The sequence below is a fragment of the Peromyscus californicus genome, unplaced genomic scaffold, assembly GCF_007827085.1.
Source record: "Peromyscus californicus insignis strain IS unplaced genomic scaffold, ASM782708v3 Scaffold_13__1_contigs__length_99412109, whole genome shotgun sequence".
Taxonomy (NCBI): Eukaryota; Metazoa; Chordata; class Mammalia; order Rodentia; family Cricetidae; genus Peromyscus; species Peromyscus californicus.
The window spans coordinates 93,153,256-93,173,311 of NW_026294424.1; the positions used below are offsets into that span (position 1 = coordinate 93,153,256).

At 40.4% G+C, this 20,056-nt stretch overlaps 1 protein-coding gene across 6 annotated transcripts in view; it reads left to right on the forward strand.

The window, feature by feature from the left end:
* Arhgap24 (Rho GTPase activating protein 24) overlaps positions 1-20,056 on the forward strand; it is a 664,750-nt gene that overhangs the window by 517,593 nt on the left and 127,101 nt on the right. The window contains exon 1 of one of the 6 annotated variants that reach the window (XM_052735539.1): positions 16,465-16,578. The exons of the other annotated variants lie outside the window; for them this stretch is intronic. The gene's annotated coding sequence lies outside the window, so the exon portion shown is untranslated. Of the gene's footprint in view, positions 1-16,464; positions 16,579-20,056 lie in introns of those variants that run through there. 6 annotated transcript variants of the gene reach the window in all.

Consider the following 20,056-nt stretch of genomic DNA (forward strand, 5'->3'; position numbering starts at 1 on the left):
TCTGAGTGGATTTTTCCATAATTTACATCTTCTTCTCTACATGCTTTGTGTTCAGGTCTGCCCCAGAGGTAGGGCACGCAATTCTGTTCCTGGTTATGCACTCTCCTGCCACTATTCCAGGCACCTGCCAGAGGTTCTGTGATTCCTAGTCATAGGAAGGTATTTTCTGTCCCAGAGTTCAACAACACTGCTCTCTAGCCCCACAGCACCTCCCTTCTCTCTGTCCTCTTCCCAAGCTCCCGCCTCCCATGAGCCTCTGTAGCATGATGTTGACCTCTCCTGGGGGTGAGAGCATTTTCCCTACTGATGACCCTAATTAGTGTTTTATTTACTTATTCTGACAGTTTTATATCATTGTTTGTTGCTTCTTGTAATGAAAAAGACCAGATGTTCCAACATTCATTTTCTATTTTCCTCACACTTCCAAAAATACACTTATATTTCACTGTTATCCTTCTGAAAAAAAAAAAATTGCACAGCGCACTTAAGGATAATGAGGGTGATTAAGCCCTTGGGGCTATAAACCGGCCTTTCCAGACCTTACAGATGTTAACTTCTCACCAGCAGCAGCACTGTCTTACACACCATCTTCTTCTTGAGGGCTCTACGCAATGACCACTTTAACTATTCAGCCCCGTTGCTTCAGCTTGACTCCTCCAGGCCATCACATCTGCTTCTCTCTAATGCTTTTTAAGAGTTGTACAGGCAGAGGCATTTTCCTGAACTTCTGTAGGTGAGAAGGCATGATACCATGCGCTGTTTAGTAGTCATTTGGGGCAGGCTGGTCTGAGCACTGTATTCCCAGACATTGTGAAGGACTGCTGCTACATCTACCTTCTGCCTCTGCTGATAATATTGCATTCCTGAAAGCCACCAGAGAGAAGAAAGATCAAGAGATATCATCCAGAGGTTGTGAACTCTTAGAATTAAATAACGCTGTTCTGACTTATCACTCTCTGTCCTGTCCTGAGATTTTGAGAGATAGCTTTCATTCCTGCCCTGCAATCTAAATACCATATGACAGTAATTATGTGTTTTAATGAGGAAAGATAAAAAAACCTCAAAAGAATAGCAACTAAGGAAAACAGCAACGCAAATTTTCTTTTAAGAGAAGATGGTAGGTGAGGAAGTCGGGAAGCAGAAAACAAGCTTTGTTATATACGAACTGTAGACTGTGCCTTCTGGAAGTCACACTTAGAGGGTAACTTGAATCAGTCACACAGCTCCCTCCACCTTTCTCCAGGTTAGGTGAGTCATAACCTTGAATAAAATTTGTCACTGAAACTCTGTTTATGATTGTGGTCAGGAAAGGGTAATGTGGTGATATTGTGTTCCCCAAAATATTGTGCACCTTAATAAACTTATCTGGGGTCAGAGAACAGAACAGTCACTAGATATAGAGGCCAGAAAATGGTGGCACACACGCCTTTAATCCTAGCATTCCAGAGGTAGAGATCAAGGCCACACTGGAAACAACCAGGTGTGGTAATAAGAACCTTTAATCCCAGGAAATGATGGCAGGAAGCAGAAAGGTAAAAAAAGGCATGAAAACCAGGAAGTAGCCTGGTTAAGCTTTCAGGCTTTCAAGAAGCAGTTCAGCTGAGATCCATTTGGATGAGGACTCAGAGACCTCCAGTCTGAGGAAACAGGTTCAGCTGAGGAATCGGCGAGGCGAGGTGGCTGTGGCTTGTTCTGCTTCTCTGATCTTCCAGCGTTCACCCCAATACCTGGCTCCAGGTTTGTTTTTATTAATAAGACCTTCTAAGGTTCCTGCTGCAGGGTACTGCCAGCCTCAGGGTCCATACGCATAGCAGAGAAGGTGGTTATGAAACAAACAGTATCAAGACAATTCTCTGCTCATCATTGGGAGTACATTCTCCGTCACCGGTTGATGAGCATAAACATCACCACCGTTGGCCAGCAGTGTCTGCATGTGAGGGATTTTGTTTCAGATACACAGGATGTTTAAAATTAAAAATAAGTGAACCATTGCATTTTAGTAGTATGGATAACAAAGATGTTGCATGGAGTTTCTTTTTTTTTTAAATATCCATGAGGAGATAGAGAGATTCATAAATCAATGAATGAATAGCAGTTACTCATGTACTCAACCTAATAAGAGTTCCAAGTAAGCTGGGCATTGTGGCACAATCCAGCAAACCAAGCACTTCCAAGGCGAAGGTGAATCTGGCTGCCGTAGTAAGACCCTGTTTCAAAAACAAAACAAAACAAAAAAGAACTGAAAGACAGGGAATTATCCTATCCCATTATTCAAGGCATAGTTACTTCCAAGATACAGCAATAAAACCAGATATATTTACGTATCTCAAAGATATTTAACACTCATTAGCACCTGTCTGACTTTTTCTAATTTGCTCCAGAACTTCCACTGCATGTTTCCAAACTTCCTGTCACATATTGGAGGATATGGTGAGTGACCAGAATAAGGACTTCTGGGTCAGAGGAGAGATGAGTGCCAGAGGGCATGAGCCCTGATGGAGTGGTTGACGGGGATGTCAAAGAGAGACTCCAGAGCAAGGGAAGTGTGAGATCAATCCAGAGATGTCCTTTTCTGTCGTCTCCCTCTACTCATCCTAGTACGAGAGTATAAGCAGATGCCCTCTGAAGCATATTTGAAAACACACAGTATCCAGAGCCAAACTTCAATCATCGTCTACCTTGTGTGTTATCTCGAGAGAGCATTTAAAAATTCCAGAATCAAGTTTCTCCTCTGTAAACACTGTACCTTAAAAATCATAAAATAAGAATCTATCTTTGAGAAATGTAGGGAAGATAAAGACAAATTCAGAACACTCTAGAAATTTGAGGTATTTTTGGAAATAAGTTACAGGCTGTTAAAATATTAACAGAGAAAAAGAGTGAAAACCGCACACCCCAAACACCCCCAGCATTTGCTGGATAATCTTATTCTCTATGACTGAACTGGAGGTTAATGACATTAGTAACTATACAAACACGTTTTGGAATATTCCTTTTCTTTTTTTTTATTTTTTGGAACTTTCATTTTCTAATTCCAAGGACTGCAATTAATAGCAAAAAATTGTTCTATCAATAATCAGAAATTTGAACTAAATGGCTACTGGCATCTTGGTCCCATGGATAGTTTATGATTTTTATGTGTTGCTTGAGAAGTTTAGTTATTGCAAAAAAAAAAATGGTAGCTTATGAAATGGCCACTAGAGATCTAACTGTTGTAGATCAAAAAAGTTTGATCGCAAGATGTTAAATTATAGATGCTATAAATACTTTAAGATAAAATTTGACATTGTGGGGATTTGCTACCCGCCCTGCAGCTTGGCAGGTGTCTCCACTCTCCCTGTCCTTAGGTATAGATACCCAGAAGTAAAAGCTGGTGATCTCATGGGCATTTTCTATTTTTACAGTAAATCTGTCTCTTCATTAAATTTGATAAGACATTCAAGGAAGTGAGAATTTGCCACCATTCCAAAATGCATTTGCTTTTTTTTCATACTATGACATTAAGATAATAATATTAATTAATAAATCTTATGATTTATAAGGTAAACCAAATATGGGTCCATAGGGATTTTAATACCTTACAGAAATACTTTAAATTTAGGATTGTTTTTAATTGCCATCAACTAAATTTCAGAGAAATAGCCAATACATACTCTCTTAAGAATCTGTAATGCTGCCTGGCAGTAGTAGTGCACACCTTTAATCCCAGCACTCAGGAGGCAGAGGCAGGTGGATATCTATGGGTTCAAGGCCAGCCTGGTCTACAAAGTTCCAGGACAGTCAGGGTTGTTATACAGAGAAATCCTGCCTCATCAAATCAAATCAAAACAAAGCAAAAACCAAAAAAAATACAAAACAACTGTGGTGATATTGTGTTCCCCAAAATATTGTGCACCCTAATAAACTTACCTGGGGTCAGAGAACAGACAGCCACTAGATACCAAGGCTAGAAAATGGTGGCACTCACACCTTTAATCCTAGCATTACAGAGGTAGAAATCCCTTTGGATCTCTGTGAGTTCAAGACCACATTGGAAACAGCCAGGTGTGGTGACTCACGCCTTTAATCCCAGAGAGTGAGCCTTTAATCCCAGGGAGTGATGGTAGAAAGCAGAAAGATATATAAGGCGTGAGGACCAGAAACTAGAAGCATTTGGCTGGTTAAGCTTTCAGGCTTTGGAGCAGCACAGTTCAGCTGAGACCCATTTGGATGAGGACTCAGAGGCTTCCAGTCTGAGGAAACAGGATCAGCTGAGGAACTGGCGAGGTGAGGTAGCTGTGGCTTGTTCTGCTTCTCTGATCTTATAGCATTCACCCCAATAACTGGCCTCAGGTTTGATTTTTTTAATAAGACCTTTTAAGATTCATGCTACAAACAACAACAAAACTCAAACAAGTAAACAAAAAACTCCAAAAGATCTCCAATACTACATTTGAAACCCTAAACTTGTATTTTTTCCCTTCAAAATCATTTGGTCTGTCTTTGAGTCCAGTGCTTTTCACAGTCTTGGAGACTAGTGTAGCTTTTCCTCTGAGGCCTTGAGAGCTACTTGCCTTCAGCAGACAGACACAAGATGAGTGCATGCTTCTGGATCTGTGCTGGCCTCACAGAGTCTCTTACTTTCATGAGCCCACATGTCCCCAGGTATAGGCAATGGAGCACCCTATTCAAGGATGGATTCTGAAAGCAATAGCCAATGGAAACTAAGCACAGCAAAGCAAATAAGCCATCTCTCACAGACACAGACTGTCCAGAGGATCTCTCACTTACACCCCAGGCTCTTCTGAGACTCTGTGGTTGATGTTCCAGGATATTCTTCTGCAGCTGCCATGTGTCTCTGTGATGCTTAGATCTTAGTCTAAGGGCCTTCCTTCTCAGCTTTCTAGAAAGGAATCACCTCATTCCCTGATGTAGGGACTCTTTCATCAAGGCTGAATAAAGAGCACAGCTATAAGAGACAGGTGCCTGAAGACCTTAATAGAATAGCAAGAGCCTGGGTGTACCTTGAGTGCCCTATGTGACGGGGAGGTGTTCCATGGTGCCATAAAGGAGAGTTACATTTGAATTCCCATCCACTGTCTTGCTTTGATTAGTTGAATCAGTAACAGTGAGAGAAAGACCTGTGCAGCTGGAGTTTTCTTCAGTCCTGCCTGGTCCACTCCGTCAGGACAAATCTCTCTCACCTGCCAGTCCCACAGCTGCTCAAACCCGACCAAGTAAACACAGAGACTTATATTGCTTACAAACTGTATGGCTGTGGCAGGCTTCTTGCTATCTAGTTCTTCTATCTTAAATTAACCCATTTCTATTAATCTATACCTTGCCACGTGGCTCGTGGCTTACCCGTACCTTACATCTTGCTTTTCATGGTGGCGGTTGGCAGCATCTCTCTGACTCAGCCTTCCACTTCCCAGAATTCTCCTCTCTCCTTGTCCTGCCTATACTTCCTGCCTGGCTACTGGCCAATCAGTGTTTTATTTATTAACCAATCAGAGCAACACATTAAACATACAGAACATCCCACAGCAGATCTGACTGTCTGAGTCAGAATTTTGGGCAAGACATTTTATTCAATAAAATACAAATCAAATAGAAAAATTACATTTCTTGGGCCTGACTCAGGCATTCAGTATCTATGAGGCTGTTGGCAAGGAACATCTTGCCTGAGGAGTCAGTGTCTCAGTTATAAAAGCCCTATGATCTTTTCCATATCTTTAAATTATGATATAATTCCTCAAAGTAAAACTAAGTAACTTTTCCATTGTTCCACTTGGGCCTGTGAATCCTTTTTGTTGTAGGTGAATGTCGAAGAGCAACCTGCCGCTTCATTTGCCTCTCCCAGTATCCCAGTAATAACTGAGAAATGTGAATCGTATATCCTTATAGTCTATAGTCTAGTGTTTTAATATGTGGAAACATTATAAAATGATGACCACTGTTAAACTAGTTAATACATTTATTAAACTCAGACATATGCTCTCTACTAATCAGAGTTTTAAGTGTAGTGTACATTGGCTAAAGAGAGCATATGCATTCTCCCAAACAGGTCTCTGTCCTTTCAGAAACATCATCCCATCTCCCTTCCTCAAATGCTGACAGCCAATTTTGTCCTCTACTTCTATCAGTATGACATTTTTAGATGCCAGTATAAGTACAGCACACAATATCTGTCTTCCCACGCTGGCTCCACTTCAACCAGCAAAACATCTTTCAAATCCATCTATATAGCAGGAGATGACAAAAACTCTCCTAAAAAATTAATATTCGATTTTACAGATATATTAATCTATGAAGTGTGTGTGTGTGTGTGTGTGTGTGTGTGTGTGTGTGTGTGTGTGTGTGTATGTGTGTGTGTGTGTCTGTGTCTGTGTGTAGGGCAGTGTTTTTTCACTCACCTGTCAGGGAACACTTAGACTGAGTGTTATCTTAGCTATTGTAAATCATGCCAGAGTGCACATGGGAGTGTAGACATCTCTTTGAAATACTAATTTGATTTCTATTGGATATATTCCCAGAAGTAGGATTGCTGGATCTTATCATAGTTCTATTTTTAGTTCTTTGATGAAACCCCATACTGGTTCCTGACATGACCGTACCAATTTACACTCCAATCAACAGTTTACAAGGGTATCCTTTCTCCACACCTTTGCCAGCACTTATTATAATCTGTCTTTCTGACAAAAGCCATACAAAGAGATGTGAGGTGATGACCCACTTGTGGTTTTGATCTGTCTTTTGCTGGTAACTAATAATGTTGCACACTGTTCCATATAGCTGCTGGTCATTGCGTACCTTCTGAGAAATGTCTCCTCATATCCCTGGCTCACTTTTACTGCTGTTCAGTGAACTCTTATATATTTGGATACTAACCCAAAATTGTTTTTGTTTTGTAAGCATTTTCTCCCATTCTGTAGGTTGTCTCTTCACTTTTGGTTGTTGTTTTTGTCTGTTTTAGGCCCACTTTTCTGTTTTATTTCACTGTCTATACTTTGGGGATCATTTTCCAGGATGAGGTCAAGTTAACATCCATGTGGTTCATTGTGCCTTTGCCTATTTCTGTTCTTACTTTGGGTTTTAATTACTTTTTATATACAGGGTGAGTGCAGTTTAATTTAATAGTTCTGCACATGTAATCTCCAGTGTTCTATGCCCGGCAGGATCCGTAAGCAGGAAATAACACTGCATTACAGTTAGGAAAGGACGTGATAAAGCATATGGACATTTGTTGAATTATTAATTTGATAAATATCACATAAAAATGGCAGTTTTCCAACATAATTTATTTTTCAGAATTAATAACTGTACACATGATAAAAATTTTAAACAAGTATTAGCAGTAGAGTGAGGATGATTCTACCAGTATGAGGACATCTAGAGATGATTTATCATCAAATTTTCCCTTTTATCCAGGGTCCTGGAGTCAGTTTATGGTACGATTTGGTTGGCTTTTTAGCTGGTTTAATGACGTTCCAGTTAGAAGGTTCTGCATCTGTGTCCCATCCTCCCAGCTTTTGGAGTCCTGGTCTCTATCCCCCTTTGTTTTTATTTAATAAAACATCATGGATAGCCTAGTACTCCCTATGTAGCTCATACTACCCTGGAACTTACTCTGTAGCCCAGGCTGTACTAGAACTTGCCTCAATCAAACAAACCAACCAACCTACCATTGGCTCCTTACTGTGGTTCGAGCTGTTTATTTCAGTTACCTTTGGCTACATCTTTTACCTGTTACTAATTTTCTCTTTCACAAGGTCTCGGCCATGTTTTAGCCCTTCTACAATTGATAGCATTATTTGTCTCCTTTTCCTTTCCATTCTTTTCTTTTCAGTGCTGGACACTGAACCCAACCAAGGTTTCCTGTAGACTCGTCAAGTGCTGTATTACTGAGCTATAACACCACCACCCTGCACCCCTTCCTGATGGAAAATTTCATGGGCCTATGAAACAAGTGGCTATGAGATGTGTTTTTGAGAATGATTATTTTGTTTGTAGGGAAAGTGCAGCCGTGAAGACTCTATAGATATGCTTATAAATTTAGCATTCACGCATGTTTCTATTCTTGACTTTATATATACATATAGGTATGAGCTGATGGTCCTACATCATAGCACATGCCTAGAGGAGCCTGGCAGTAAATGTTAGGTTTTTGCAAAGCCAATACAATGTTCGAGGCCAGCCTGGTCTACAGAACGAGATCCAGGAAAAGGCGCAAAGCTACACAGAGAAACCCTGTCTCAAAAAACCAAAAAAAAAAAAACAAACAAACAAACAAACAAAACCAGAAACCTATTAAAACTCTGAGAGTAAAATATGAAGAAGTTTAGACATGCCTTTGTAGTGGATGGATGATTTGTGCATGGAAACAGTCCTGTTATGAACTATGAATACAGATGTTTTTATTGATCACATACTTTGAAACCTTTGAAGGATCTGAATATGGGACTTCTCAGACTGATGGCAGTGGTTTCCTCTGAAGGTGGTAATTAGAATGTATGTAGAGGACATTTAGACATTAGCAGGAAAATAAAGCCAGCATTTATGCAAACATTAGCATCAAATTTTATTTATGTTTTATTTGGATACTATCTGTTTTTGTTCTAGGATTAAAAATAAATACAATTTTTAATTGTGAACAAATTTAGAACAATTGCACACAGAAAATTGGGTTGAGGCATCTGTAGAATTTATAATTAGTTGTAAATGGCTGCTTTCCACACTCAGTCTGTACTCCACAAACAAATACTTGATCGTTAATGTAGGCTATGTTTTCCCAAGACAATGTTCCTAAGGAAAAACTTTTCACACCATGGTCCTTTTTCTCTAGAAATTTGTTCTAAGAGAAAACTTTGAGAATAAAATCTAAGAGAAAAATAGAAATGCTCTCAGTTTTATAACAGTATTAAGTTTTGTCTTCCAGAAACCTGGAAGAAATTGAGTCACAACCCCAATAATGAAATGTAGAAACTGTATTATATTAATGCCCCAAATGCTGTAAATACTTTGAAATAACAAATGTTTTTTTTATCCATTTTGAAACTTTCAGTGTATTTTATAATATCTTTTTGAAGACTGTGAGTATAAGAAAAATTCCTATAAAATGTTGTCAGGGAAATAGTAAATAAATGCATACAGAAACTATGACTATTAGTTAAAATTCTATCTTTGAACACTCTGCACATGTGTGCATACAAAAGGGTTGGAATATACATATGTAGTATATATGTGTATGTGTATGTTTATAGGTAGGTAGAGAGATTATACGGATAACATTTAGGAGATTCAGCAACAGATACAGTTTTCTTCAATGTCAAGACCCTTATATTTAAATAGAAATATATTCACAGAGGAAGCTATTAACTTTCATACAAGAGGCACAGTATGAGTGCCCCATTGAATATATTAAATTAAATCATAACACTGTCTTTCACTCAATAGAGTATCACCCTAAAACTAATTTTTGAGTATTATTTTTATAAAAATGCATATTTAGAAACTTTTTTATTTTCTTATGAACCAAGATGAAACTTAGCAGGACATTACCTTGTTCCACATAAATGTGACATAACTGTACTAATTTGCTACTTGTTTTTAATAACCTAAATGTAATACCTGAATTATAGAATAGTAATGATGTCAGTGCATACTTTTGCTTAGCTGCAGGCCCTGGGTAAGGTATAACATGAGCACTAGTATTTTCTGTTTTTCATTAATAGCATTAATCAGGTTGTTATATTAAAAATATGAAGTGTTTTATCTTTGAGCTTCTGCCTCTGTGATAACAGGGTATGGTCAGCTCCCAGTTACATTTGTATTGACTCTTCACAAGGCAGATCTCTTTCTTTTGAAATGGTGTGTGTCACTAATGAAGCTTTTTCTTCATGGAAGCATATTAGAAAAATGTGTTTGCATGTAAAAAGGTAACCCACTGCTACATATTAACTATTGAAAAGTAAAATGCTCAATTTGTATGAGTTTGGTCTGGTTTTTTGTCTAGTCTTTCAAATATTATTTCAATGGACTAACAAATCAGCTAATAGGTAAATTAACTTTAGGTTTAATCTAAACATTTTGACTGGTGTTAAGATTTTTAATTTAGCCGGGCAGTGGTGGCGCACGCCTTTAATCCCAGCACTCGGGAGGCAGAGCCAGGCGGATCTCTGTGAGTTCGAGGCCAGCCTGGACTACCAAGTGAGTTCCAGGACAGGCACAAAGCTACACAGAGAAACCCTGTCTCAAAAAACCAAAAAAAAAAAATAAATAAAAATAAAAAAAAATAAAAAATAAAAAAAAATTAAAAAAAAAAGATTTTTAATTTAAAGACTTTTCCCCTCAAGAAACGTAGATGTGGCAGATCCACACACTTGCTGTGTCATTAACAGGCTGCGAACAGATCTGTAAAGTACAAATGGAAGTACAAGTAAGTCCAAAGTAGCATCGCCCATACATGCCACCTCCCCACAGGCCTGCTCTCCCGCACAGGCCACCTCTCCACAGGCCTGCTCTCCACACAGGCCACCTCCCCCACAGGCCTGCTCTCCACACAGGCCACCTTCCTCACCTCTGCTCTCCATACATGCTGTGTCCACCACAGGCCTGCTCTCTGCTAGCTAATTTGTGTTGCCATTATTGAGGTCACTTGAATGTGCTAGAACAGCAGGACCTCTTAGATGATGGTAGATTTGTTTTGGGTCATATTTACACTGATAACTCACTATTCCTCATCTAGTGATAGGCAATTCCCTCAAAACTATGACTGTGTTTTCATAAATGCACACCACACTGTTGACAATTGTGCTATATCCATTCTCTCCATATTGGAATTTGTACACAAATGCATACAGATGTACATATGCTTGCATTTTCCTGTACTATTTTGCATATACTAAAAAAAAATCACCTGGGAGGTGATGGCGCATGCCTTTAATCCCAGCACTCAGGAAGCAGAGGCAGACAAATCTCTGTTGAGTTCAAAGCCAGCCTGCTCTACAGAGCAAGTTCCAAGACAGTCAGGGCTCCACAGAGAAACCCTCTCTCAAAAAACCCAAAACCAAAAACATCAAGCTGCTTTGTGTTTTTCTTATGATTCTTCAGTGCTCAGAATTCTATTAATGATACTCATGAATAATTTGATACAAGTGTTACAATTCATGGTAGTTATGTCTTACTGACCTTTTCCACTTGCAGAGATTATAAGCATGACAAAGTTGCTTTGTCAAAAGATGCATTTTAAAAACTGATCCCCACATCATTACCTACAGATGCTGTTCTCTGTCTTCTCTCCCTGTGTGTATTTTACTATGTTGAAGCTAATGCAGAACATTTTCTAAAGCAAACATCAAATGGAAAATAAAATTTCTATTGTCTCATTACTTAGAGATAAATGCTATTAACATAGTAAAACATTTCAGATTCTTTTCTATACTGCTAAATACTGATCACAAAATTCCAATCATACTGTGTCCACTATTTTAATATATTTTAGTGATTCATTATTACATCATGTAATATGCAATACGTGCAATTATACACATACTATACATACATTACAATTTACAATGTGAAAAACTGTGTCTTTGAAAACCCTCAAATAGTCCTGTAACTTCAGTCCCGATTACATCGTGGCATCTGGATGTATATTGAGAACTAGATGCCATGAGGTCTATGCTTTAGATTTACCCTCATGGTTCCACTTGCTGAAGAACAGGAGTTTATGTCCCCATGCACACCAGCTTCCTTATAGAGCCCTGAATACAGCATGTAGTTGGAAAACCATCTGGCCATAATCACCTGGTGCAGGCTCCCGGTTCCTGCAGAGAGTGACCTGCTGTGACATATTCCATGTGTGTATGGTGGAAGTGATGGGATGATTATACTATAAAGCTATGTTTTTATAAATATTTCAAATATGTTCCAAGTATTGAATGGGGCAGTATAATGATTTGAAGACAGTGTACTATACTCTATGTTCATTTTTAATTTTCTGAAATAAGCAACAATTAACTTGTATTAGTGGATTTTATTTAAATGATCATTGGAATCATTGCTATTTTTTTAAATAATTCTGTTTGCAACTGTTTTTTTTTTTCCTTTATTTGGAGAAAAATGATTTTAGACGTGAGAAAACATTTTTTCCAATTTGACGTGTGTTGTATATGTCATGACAGGTTTCACAGCACATTAACTTATAAAAATCCAGCTCTTCAGGGAAGTCTACCATCTCCAGAGTAAGCAATAAAGTAAATATTTTAAGTTCAGTAGCAATGCCCAAAACCCCAGGAAAGGGAAGACTCTTCACTGATGGCAGTAACTGGATATTTAAGATGCAAATAGTTCTGTTGTTGTTTTGTTTGCTGGGTTTTGTTTTTTGAGACAGGTTCCTCTATAGCCAGGCTGTCTTCAAACTCACAAGGTAGCCAAGAAAGCCCTTTAATGCCCCTGCCTCTGCCTTCCAAGGCTGGCAATACAGATATGCACCCAGCATCTGGTGTTGTGTTGCTTCAGAACTTAACTTGAAAAAAAAAAAACTTAAATGAAAGTCCACACATTGGTTTTTCCTCTATAATTGATTTATTTGCCATTTATTTGCATCATTTTGTATTATTGCTGCCTTAGCCAATGGCCAAGGAGAATAAGGATGGCTCCTACCTGTAGTGGCAGTACCTGAAACAACATATTGACCGCTGCTGCAACGTGTTCCAATGTACAGCCTTCTGGGTTAGGCTAGGGAGGACGGAGAAGCCTGGTCTCGTGATAGCTTTTGGGCTGCCTGCTCTGAAGATTGGGATTTATAAGTCAGAGACACTGTATCACCAGGCAAACTCAGAAGTTGCAACGTGTGTGAAACGGGATGAAAGGGAGAAACAATCTTTGCAGCATGGGAAGCTGAGAGAAACTGGGCTGCCTGGTAGGAGACACAACAGAGGCATGTCTTAGCTGGGCTTAGCACTGAGCTGCAGCATGGACACCCCACAGAGAGCTGCAATTCAGGACCTTGCCGCAGCAGCTTTCCAATGAACTTCATGGAACAAACTTGATATTTCATTAACATCCTCAACCCAAGATCCTGAAAATCTGATTCTTCGACTACTATTCAACTCAACACTACACTTGGCAAAATAAATAAATAAATAAATAAATAAATAAATAAATAAATAAATAAATAAATAAATAAATATTTTAAATAGCCATCTTAAGAGATTGCCTTGTTTCATTTTAGGGCAATCTTCAAAGTCTCATAATTTAAACACAGTCAAACAAAATAATGTATTCAGTGTATTTTGAAGGGAGAGGAGCGTTTTATTATAGAGACAATGTCTGAATTTGTTTCTTTAATTTGAAGACAGACAGGATCTCACTTAAGCAACAAAAAAGAATATTGGTACATAATATCAAAACTTACTGTCATCATAGAGCCTTCGTCCAGTGACTGATGGAGGCAGATGCAGAGAGCCACGGCCAGGTACCAGGCTGAGCTCCAGGAATCCAATCAATGAGACAGAGGAGGGATTTTGCAGGCAGGGGATGTCATGATGGGAAGACATGCAGAGATGACCGGCCACACTAGTGGAAGCCCATGAACTGTAGACCAGTGGCTGTGGAGCCCCCACGGGACTGGACTAGGCCCTCTGGATACAGAAGACAGTTGTGTGGCTTGAACTGTTTGGGGGCACCCAGGCAGGGGGATCGAGATCCATCCCTGGTGCATGGGCAGGCTTTTGGGAATCGGGTGCCTGTGGTGTGAAGCCTTGCACAGCAGCCTTGGTGCAGTGGGAAGGGGCTTGGACCTGCCTGGGCTCAGTGTGCCGGGCTCTGCTGACTGCCCATGGGAGACCTTGATTTGGGAGATGTGGGGATGTGGGGTGGCTTGGGAGAAAGGGCTGGGGGGTGGGAGGAGGGAGGAGGTGGGATCTGTGGGTGGTATGTAGAGTGAGTAGAAAATTTCTTAATAAAGAAAAATGAAAAAAAAAAAAACTTACCCCAGGATGATGGATAAAGAGATGGATTAGCGATTAGAAGAGGCATTGTTCTTGCAGAGAACCTGAGTTTGTTTCCCAGCACTCATGTTGGACAATTCAAAACCACCTGTAACTCCAGCTGCACCCTCTTAGGCCTCTGTGGGAACCCACACTCGGTGTGCGCATTCTACTGCAAGAGATCTAGCACCCTCTTATGGCCTCCACAGGAACCACACTCAGTGTGTACATGCCTGCATATAAACATGGACATATAAACAGATAACTAAAACTTGAGTAAACCTAAAAAACAAATTCCTTTTTTCTGTATCTTACATCTAGTTCATTGCTGAAAAAAATCAAAATATATTTTCCTTAAAGTCTCTGCATTTTATATAAGTTGACTTGCCTTGTAAACACAGTGAAGAAATTTTCTTGTTAAGTTGCAGTTTCTGCTTTCTCACAATATAAAAACCAAACTTCACTGTCTTTCTGAGAAAGTTACAAGTTAACTGATTTGCCCAGGCTATGGGGACTCTGCGTCATAAAGGACTTGGCTGTAATTTAAATTCTACTAATCACTAGTTAACAGTGTGCAGGCTAATTATTCTCACCGCTGAAAGGGATAATAGGAGCTGCCTCCTAGGGTTATTATGAGAATTAACAGAGGCAGCATTCCTTCCTTAAGCCTCCTCCCAGCCCTGTGTATTTCGTACAACACAGATGGGGCCACATCGTTAATTCCTTTCCTGCTCCTCATCTGTCTCCCTCCTCTGTGTCTCCCACAACCTAACTTCTAAATAATGCATAAGTAACTGTAGGAACAGCAGCATGAGTGCCCAGATGCACGTGCTACCGAATTAACTCAGCAGTGAACTGAGCATTCCATCTCCAACCTTTCCCCTCCACTAATCGACTTCTGCAGCCCCCACCGAGAGTCCACCAGGACACCAGGTTAACTGCGAAGCCCGTTATGCACACCGGCACTCTAGTAAAGTGTCGACTGCTCTGTTTCATTCTTCCTCCAAGCCTAGATGGAACCCATGTTGCTCACAATTATCTCACTCCAGCCATTGGCCGTACAGTGACTGCCATCAAGACCTGAGGACAGTGGTTCAATAAAATCCTTAGCTCTATTTATAGCCCACTTCAAGCAATCACTCTCCATAGAGCCCAAGGGGTCCTAGAAAATGGACATCAATTCACAACCACAACACTCAGCAGGGCACCCGGAGGGAGGAAAGGTGGCTAAGTGCCCTTTCCCCAGGATTCCACACTGTACAAAGCGTTTTGACCCACACATTGTTCCATTTCGCCCCCACCAGCCCAGGAAGGAGACAAAGCGGACGCTGGCAGCAAAGACTGATGCCTAGGAGGATAAATACACAGCAGGTGGAGAGCAGGATTTGGAGGATGGGGGGAGAGGGCTGAAGGGTGGGGCCAGCCTCTCATCCATGCAGTCATTGTATAGCTCAGTAACTAATTATTTGCCTGTGGGGAAAACCATGTTATTAGGAAGAAAGAATATTTCATAAAACATTTAAAAGCCTGAAATTGTTCCTCCCTCACTTCAGAGAAAGTAAAACTAGGAGAGGTAAACATTTGAAACCATCAACTGAGAATCATCTACAATGATAATTGTATCAGTCTGGAGCAAACATGTACGTGTTATAGAAACGCCTTCTTCAGGTCTGCCAGTATTGAAATGTGAGTGTAGTCAAGAACAGTCTTGAAAAGGAATGGTAGGAATTTTTACGAGAAATTTGAAATTCATTCTGTCAGCTTTATAAAAACCTACATCATTCTATTTCTTTAGCATGGGAGATTGTTGCATAATTCCAGCATGTGTGCCTCAAATAAAGATTTAATATGAGATAGTATGGATCAAAATATTTTTCTCTTAAAAGTATTATTTGATACTGGCAAATGTTTTAATTGTATCAGATCCCTCTTTCACTTTGTTACCTGGAAAATATCAGCAAAACCTTCATGGCTTGAAAAAAAAAGTGTCTAGTTAATTGGTGTAGCTACACTGATGCCTGCCAGTGGTGTGTACTTGTGTGTGTGTGGGAGAGAGAGAGAGAGAGAGAGAGAGAGAGAGAGAGAGGGAGGGAGGGAGGGAGGGAGGGAGGGAGGGAGGGAGGGAGGGAGGGAGGGAGGGAGGGAGGGAGGGAGGGAGGAAGGGAATCACTGCTTGAAGCATGCCCCTGGGTTGGCTGATTGGCTCAATGCCATTTAAGAATCTCAGCTTCACTGTCCTCTGACCCCCTGTTGTCCCCGTTCTGATTTATGGGACTTAGACTCTCTCCAAAGGCAAAGTGTCTGGAGTTTAGGGTCTTTGCTTCACGGCCCCTCCTCTTCCCCGTGCCCTCCCCCTGGCTTGTGTTCACCTTGTCGTAACCTTGCAGAACTCAGCATTTTTTACCTGGGCTCGATAGTCCACTAGCGCTGAGAGCAAGCCGTGGCTTCCATTCCTGGGTGATAGAGTCATGGGAGAAACTGCAGTGAGCAAACAGAGTGGGACCTGAGCCGGCTGGAGTGCGAGCTAAGCCGCTCAGGGCAGAGCAGCTGCTGAGTCTCCCAGCCTGCATCTGTCACTGACCACTGAAGTGTGTGTTTGTGCAAGGTGAGAGCGGGGCTTTTCCTTAATCTGGAGACAAATTGCCAGGTATTGCTGTTGATTATGCTTGATAATTTGGGGGTACATATATCACCAAAAATTGAGGTTGTTGACTGTGTGTGGCTTTGTTTACGCCCGTGTTCACCGTCAGAGTCCATTCAGCTCTCCACAGTACGTGTCCGATCACGGCAACAAACTGGACGTGGAGCTGCTCTTCCCCCACGGCAGTGTGGTCATTTAGTGCGTCTCTTTGAGTTCTTTTGTTAATCGCTGCTGCCAAGTGTCGTGGCTGTCCTTATACAGATTCCCAGTGCTAACTGGAAGGTGTGTTAAAACTGCTTTAGCTAGAAGTCTGAATTACTATTTTTTAAACTCACGGTGGGATGCATTCTTTGTTTTCCCACATGTTAAGCACTGAAACTTTCTGAAGTAGAGTCTCTCGGCATGGTCTAAGGACAGAAGAAGTGTGGAGCTTCTATGCATTTACTTAGCAAACTGAAACTTCTACTTTGTCATCTGTATGTGTGTGTGCGTGGTACAGGGGTGTGTGTGTGTGTGTGTGTGTGTGTGTGTGTGTGTGATTTTAAAGTATCTCAGAACCAAAGGAAAACTCAATAATATTTATCTTCTGATATGCTTCTAATTAACTTAGCAGCATATAAACTTTTTTCTGAGTACATTTAAATTGTACAACTTCAAGTTCTGTGTCTACTAGATAACACAGATACTGTATGAGCTTGTGAGAGTATGTGGGAACATTGCACACATCCTCCTGAGTTCTAACAACAGGCACTAACCCATGTTCTTGGGTAAACAGATGGCCCTTAATCCTGAGCCACCACAGCATGCTAGCTACCAAATTAAACCTGTAAAACATGTAAAGAAGGTATATGGTTTCATAGTGGCTAAATAAATATGTAGGATATTTTCATTCATGGGTCATATCTCAGAAAGGGGGAAAGTATAGGATTCAGGTTTTTGTATAAGTAGGATTAGAAAAAAAAATTAGGAAAGCTACTGAGTTTTGAAAAGGGACAGAGACACTGCATAAATTGAAGAGTCATTGTGAAGGAGCAGTGAAGCGCCCTGCAGCCTCAGATGTTGAATTTCTAACGAAAGAACACCACCACACCTAAGGGAATTCAGAGTCAGCAGAAGCATGGCCAAGAAAAAAAGTTTAGTAAAATATGTTGTCAACTTGAGGAATATACATGTCTGTACTAATTAAATAGAATTCTAACGCAAAGAGCAAAACAATTAACACAATATCTTTAAAATGTTTATTTAAAATTAGCTTATATGTAGATAGACTCTGGAAATGAATACAGTAAACATGTTTAAAATTCAATGCATTTAAACTTATTTAAAACAGTCAACAAATAACAGACAATGTTCACATTGTTCATCCCCCCTTTGTCAGTTTAGCAGGAATGTTTGGAAGCTCCAAGCTAGAATGTCACCTGTTTTCACACACCTAGGGATTGCTTAATGCCTTGAGCCCTCTGCTCATGGCTTCCTGCTTTCAGAATCTGTGTGAGAGCCTGTGAACTGATTCACAGAAATAATCAGACTCTACCATCTGCATGATTTCCAAGTGAGTGAGAACAGCACAATTCATGTGACAGCCATGGCTGAGAAATGCAGAGGATTGATCATAGCTGTTCTGTTCTTATATCTTATACCTTAACTCTACTGGGTATCCACTGCCATAATCTACGTTTTGGCTAATTTGTTTGAAGTGCTTAACATAACTTCAGTTCCATGACTTGAAAGACATTCTTACCCCTGTGATACAAGCACTGGAGTGTCCATAGTTCTCTGATGACATCAGGCTGCAGTGTTCAAGTGTGGCCCATTTGTATCCATGCTCATCTTTCATGTAAAAGGCTGGATCGTCATCCTGGATGAGGCATAATCAATCTAAGCAGAGGAGAAGGACCTTGAGTGGTGTCTGTGTTTATTCTTTAGATGACTAGCTGACTTCGTGAAAAGAGGTCCAGAAAATTGACAGATTAAAGGCCCTAATCTTAAAGCATATCTCAGCCTGTTCAAATACATTTACTCTGATGCAATTAAGCTCCCTTAATGAAAAAAAAATGGTGTTTTGTTATTTATATATGATAAATATCTAGACTTTTTTAAATGATTAAATATCTTAGCGTGTTGTGTTCTTGTTTCCACAGTTTTTATTTCAGATTTGTTTTTTTTGTCTAGTCTTTAATGTTAATACTACATCTTTAATTTACTAAATGACACTTCTTTTGTTTTATATTCACTACCATTGAGCAACCTACAGTTTGGTGAGAAGTCAGTAATGTTTTATCCCTTGAGAAGAGAAGAGCCCATCTTCTCTGATGCCAAGTGAGTGATCTGCTCACTGCCTGAGCAAGAAATAGGGTGGCCAAGGGAAAGAGGGAGCCGTAGGGTCACTGTGCAGGCAGTGACTGTTTGCTATGCCTGCCATGTCTACCATCTGTGTGTGGACTTGGAAGCCTCCATGAGGTGTCTCCATTGACTGACACCGTGTTTGGTTAAGCTGAGATGAGGATGACAGACACACGGACATGGCTTACAGTACTCTCATGAGTTCTATCTGGTAACTAGCCACTAAGTTTTGTTCTGCTTCTTATTGTCTCTCAAAGAAACATAGCTTCCCACAGCATAGTGAACTTGTGCAGAACTCCTGAGGCTTACGTCCTGACTTCTAGGTAGGCCTAAGTTGTATGTAGAGAGGCCACATGGAAGCAGAGAGTAGGATATGTCTATTTCCTTGAGATATTTCTTTCTGAGGCTTATGCCTTGATAGTCACAGGGCTCCTTAGCAGAATCTGGGTCTATAAGTCCTCAGAAGCTGAAGTAGTAATAGATGGAGCTCAAGGTTCTTCTTCGTAGACACAGACTGCATACATTTCTTGCATGTCTGCTTAACCTCAAACTTTCTAGGTAAGAGAGGGCAGCCTTGAACTTGGGATCTTCCTGCCTCTGCCTCCAGAGTGCTGGGATCACAGACAGATGATGCCATACCCTGTTTATGCAGTTTTGGAAACCCGGGGCTTCTTGCATGCTAGAAAGCACATTAGCAACTGGCCTGCATCCTTAGTTTCTTATCTTTTTATCTTATGTTCAATGACTTCTAAGGAAAAGGAAAAGGCAGTGGCCAGAAGATACACCTAGACTCTAACTGTGGTCATCCTTGGTCATCACAGGTGGTATCCGAGGAACTGATTGTTTCTTATCCAAATGCCAGGGACCACGGCTGCAGTTTGTGTTTGTGTTTTTCTGAATTTTGGCATATTTGGATATGTATGATATTTCTTGGGTATAGAACTCAGGTCTAGATATGAAATTCATTTTGCTTTCACAGTATTTTATGCTTAAACCACCTGGAGGTAATCCCATACATACTCTTAGGGCCTGTGCCTTGACTGCAGTTTGCCTCGGGAGGTCATGACTAAAATTGTCCACCTATGGTGTGGGGCTGGTG